The 4,879-nt window shown below is 47.9% G+C and overlaps 1 non-coding gene across 1 annotated transcript; it reads right to left on the bottom strand.

Moving 5' to 3' along the window:
• Positions 1–4,437: 4,437 nt before the first annotated feature.
• On the bottom strand, positions 4,438–4,508 carry trnag-ucc (transfer RNA glycine (anticodon UCC)). Its single transcript has one exon. It is a non-coding gene; the product is annotated as a tRNA-Gly (tRNA).
• Between the last annotated feature and the right edge of the window lie 371 nt (positions 4,509–4,879).

Here is a 4,879-nt window from a genome sequence, read left to right as displayed (position 1 = left end):
CACCCAAAACGTCACATTAAGAGCACTGACCTGGGAACGGGAGCGAGAAATCTCAAACTGTAACTGAATGAAAAGCAACTTTAGCATCATTTCATTCTCTTTCTGTCACTAGTTCATTTATTAAGGTTGTTGATGTTTTAAGTGGGGATTGGAGCGGTGTAGTACCTCCCCAGACCCCACTCTCCCACTCCAATATATTGGAAGAACGACTCACTCCATTTTCTCTTCAATATCTATTAAACCGTGACATGAATAAAACCCGTACAGTTCATGATGTTTATGTGGGAGACCCGGAACTGTCGGTAGTCATGGTGATTTCGCCCATCAGTAGGAGCTTTCTACCCGCCTGTTATAAACAGATCAGGTAAAGATTCCGAATTGAAACCGGGTTGAAAGGCATGTAGAGCCTAAATGAGACTTTTCTCAGGTTTTATACTAATGTCTTTTGCAGCGAAACTAGAATTTTTAATGAAAATGGTGGAAAATTTCATCAGGTCTGGCAGCACCTGTGTGGAGAGAGGGAATTATCTCTTCTAATGGGCATGACGCTTCTTCAGAGCCAGAATGAAATGAGTTCAAACAGTGAGCAGCCCTTTCACAGACTCTGTGCGTGGCTCTGAAAAGAGCCTTTGGGTTATTAGATTAAAGAATGGCCGCTTCACTTGGTCTTCGAGCCCGCAGCGGCGCTGGTTTTCTTGGGCAGCAGCACGGCCTGGATATTAGGCAGCACCCCGCCCTGAGCGATGGTCACCCCTTCCAGCAGCTTGTTGAGCTCCTCGTCGTTGCGGACGGCCAGCTGCAGGTGTCTGGGGATGATGCGAGTCTTCTTGTTGTCCCGGGCCGCGTTACCGGCCAGCTCGAGGATTTCAGCCGTCAGATACTCGAGTACAGCAGCCAGATAGACCGGGGTTCCGGCACCCACACGCACAACATAGTCGCCCTTTCTCAGGAGCCTGTGAACACGGCCCACCGGGAACTGCAGTCCAGCGCGAAAGGAGCGATACTTGGCTTTGGCTTTGTCCTGGGCTCTACCGCCGGTCTTTCTACAATCTTACACACACTTACACCACGAATGAAGAATTCCTCCCGCACACACCCTTCCTCAAACTTCTGGGGAATGCAGTCGGCCGACTTCTGAATGGTCAAGGTGTTCGGAATCTCATTGGGTGGCTTTTGTAACAAATCAGAGAGCAGCTTATTTCACCAACCAAAAAACATCAAAAAGAAAAAAAACAAAATACCGCGGATGCTGGAAATCTAGCCAAAAATAAAAATACCTGTATAAACTCAGCAGGTCTGACAGCATCTGCGGAGGGGAATACAGAGCGATCTGATGAAGAGTCATACGGACTCGAAGCGTCAACTGTATTCCCCTCCGCAGATGCTGTCAGACCTGCTGAGTTTTTCCAAGAACAAAAAGAAAATGGACCGTAGATTGAGCCAACCTGGCAGAGCTGAAACGGTTTTACAAATTGAACATTAGCGCCAATGTATTTGAGTGTGGCTGAAAAAAGAGACATGTCAAAGCTTTTCCTTCTGCAATCAAACAGGACACTGGCAAGAAAACCAATGTAAGGGGAAGACAACAATTTATACTGATAGAGAATATACTTCAGGGTGGAAAGTGACGGTCTCAGGCCCGGTCATGAGCTTGTGTGATACACAGCGCGAAATGATCTGATCAGGGTAGCCATTACCCTGCAGGATGCCTTTGATGAGCCCGATTTCAGCATCAAGCTTGCACGGTGAACAAATGGCTCGGACCCGATTCACAAAGTTGCCGATAAGACTAATCTTACAGAGCGTGGGACTGTAAGAACCCCAACGCGTATTTTAACCAGTGTAGAGAATTGTGGTCTGACCACGGATAAGGCTGAAAATAAATCACTCCTGCGATGGCCAGGAATCGACCCGGGTCAACTGCTTGGAAGGCAGCTATGCTCACCACTATACCACCATCGCACACTTCTTCAAATTACAGTCACCATTTATAGTACCGCAAAACACACTATATCTTTGGCATCTTGTGTCTGATTGATAAACTGTTTTGCAATAATTCTCACCATGTTTATGTTGTTTTACACACATTTAAAATTTCCCCAAAGAAGTTACCTCTTTGCACGTCTCACGTGCAGCCAGCAGATGGCACCAGTCCACAATATATTGGCTCCTGCTGTTTCTGTGGACACATCGAGACAGGAAAAGGTCTGTTGCTGCCCGGGGAACGGGCCGTGAAACAGACAAAGATAGTGACCAACTACAACGGCTCCATGTAGATATCCACAAAGTTCCGAACAATAAAAAAATGCAACTTATCCTGGAAGGGATGATGAAGTTCTCTCTGAAATAACTACACCAACACCTCCCTTAAAATAATTGATTTGCTGTCACTAATTCAATACCATTGCTGACTGGTCTGGATTTAAAAGATCCGGGTTTCAAACGATAGATAAACAAGATGTTCCATTAATGGTGCCCAGAATTCGAAAACAAATCAGTTCGAACAGGCAGGAGGCGGAGCTGGATGATCACAGACTCTGTTCTGTCTGTCACTCAGTCTCCTCCCCGCCCCGCCTCTCACTCTCTGTCCCGTTCTCAGTCAGGTCGGGGCGGGTTATTTAAAAGAGGAACTTGAAGCAGCTCGTCTCTCATATTCTGCAGTGATCTGAGTGAAGGTTCATCATGTCTGGCAGAGGGAAAGGAGGCAAAGGACTGGGGAAAGGCGGAGCAAAGCGGCACCGCAAAGTGCTTCGTGATAATATCCAGGGCATCACCAAACCAGCAATCCGCCGCCTGGCTCGCCGAGGCGGTGTCAAGCGGCTCTCGGGTTTGATCTATGAGGAGACTCGCGGGTCGCTGAAGGTTTTCCTGGAGAATGTGATCAGGGATGCGGTCACCTACACTGAACACGCCAAGCGCAAGACGGTCACTGCCATGGATATGGTGTACGCTCTGAAACGCCAGGGCCGCACTCTCTATGGTTTCGGCGGCTGAACAACTCGACCCTTTCTACCGAACAAACAACAAAGGCTCTTTTCAGAGCCACCCAAAACGTCACATTAAGAGCACTGACCTGGGAACGGGAGCGAGAAATCTCAAACTGTAACTGAATGAAAAGCAACTTTAGCATCATTTCATTCTCTTTCTGTCACTAGTTCATTTATTAAGGATGTTGATGTTTTAAGTGGGGAGTGCAGCGGTCTATTACCTCCCCAGACCCCACTCTCCCACTCCAATATAGTGGAAGAACGACTCACTCCATTTTCTCTTCAATATCTATTAAACCGTGACATGAATAAAACCCATACAGTTCATGATGTTTATGTGGGAGACCCGGAACTGTCGGTAGTCATGGTGATTTCGCCCATCAGTAGGAGCTTTCTACCCGCCTGTTATAAACAGATCAGGTAAAGATTCCGAATTGAAACCGGGTTGAAAGGCATGTAGAGCCAAAATGAGACTTTTCTCAGGTTTTATACTGGTGTCTTTTGCAGCGAAGCTGTTATTTTTTAATGAAAATGCTGGAAAATTTCACCAGGTCTGGCAGCACCTTTGCGGAGAGAGGGAATTATCTCTTCGAGTGGGCATGACACTTCTTCAGTGCCAGAATGAAATGAGTTCAGACAGTGAGCAGCCCTTTCACAGACTCTGTGAGAAGCTCTGAAAAGAGCCTTTGGGTTATTAGATTAAAGAATGGCCGATTCACTTGGTCTTCGAGCCCGCAGCGGCGCTGGTTTTCTTGGGCAGCAGCACGGCCTGGATATTAGGCAGCACCCCGCCCTGAGCGATGGTCACCCCTCCCAACAGCCTGTTGAGCTCCTCGTCGTTGCGGACGGCCAGCTGCAGGTGTCTGGGGATGATGCGGGTCTTCTTGTTGTCCCGGGCCGCGTTAGCGACCAGCTCGAGGATTTCAGCCATCAGATACTCGAGCACAGCAGCCAGATAGACGGGGGCTCCGGCACCCACACGCACAGCATAGTTGCTGTTTCTCAGGAGCCTGTGAACACGGCCCACCGGGAGCTGCAGTCCAGCCCGGGAGGAGCGAGACTTGGCTTTTGCTTTGTCCTGGGCTATACCGCCGATCTTTCTACAGTCTTACACACACTTACACCACGAATGAAGAATTCCTCTCGCACTCACGCTTTCCCTATCTTCTGGGGAATGTAGTCGGCCACTTCTGAAAGCCCGGTCATGAGCTTGTGTGATACACAGCGCGAAATGATCTGGTCAGGGTAGCCATTACCCTGCAGGATGCCTTTGATGAGCCCGATTTCAGCATCAAGCTTGCACGGTGAACAAATGGCTCCGGCCCGATTCACAAAGTTGCTGATAAGACCAATCTTACAGAGCGTGGAACTGTAAGAATCCCAACGCGTATTTTAACTAATGTAGAGAATTGTGGTCTGACCACAGATAAGGCTGAAAATAAATCACTACTGCGATGGCCGGTAATCGACCCGGGTCAACTGCTTGGAAGGCAGCTATGCTCACCACTATACCACCATCGCACACTTCTTCAAATTACAGTCAGCATTTATAGTACCGCGAAACACACTATATACTTGGCATCTTGTGTCTGATTGATAAACTGTTTTGCAATAATTCTCACCATGTTTATGTTGTTTCACACACATTTAAAATTTCCCCAAAGAAGTTACCTCTTTGCACGTCTCACGTGCAGCCAGCAGAGGGCACCAGTCCACAATAAATTCTCTCCGGCTGTTTCTGTGGACACATCGAGACAGGAAAAGGTCTGTTGCTGCCTGGGGAACGGGCCGTGAAACAGACAAAGATAGTGACCAACTACAACGGCTCCATGTAGATATCCACAAAGTTCCGAACAATAAAAAAAATGCAACTTATCCTGGAAGGGATGATG

Source organism: Cetorhinus maximus, unplaced genomic scaffold, assembly GCF_964194155.1.
Source record: "Cetorhinus maximus unplaced genomic scaffold, sCetMax3.hap1.1 HAP1_SCAFFOLD_794, whole genome shotgun sequence".
NCBI classification, from domain to species: Eukaryota; Metazoa; Chordata; class Chondrichthyes; order Lamniformes; family Cetorhinidae; genus Cetorhinus; species Cetorhinus maximus.
This window is presented reverse-complemented; position numbering and strand designations above follow the sequence as displayed.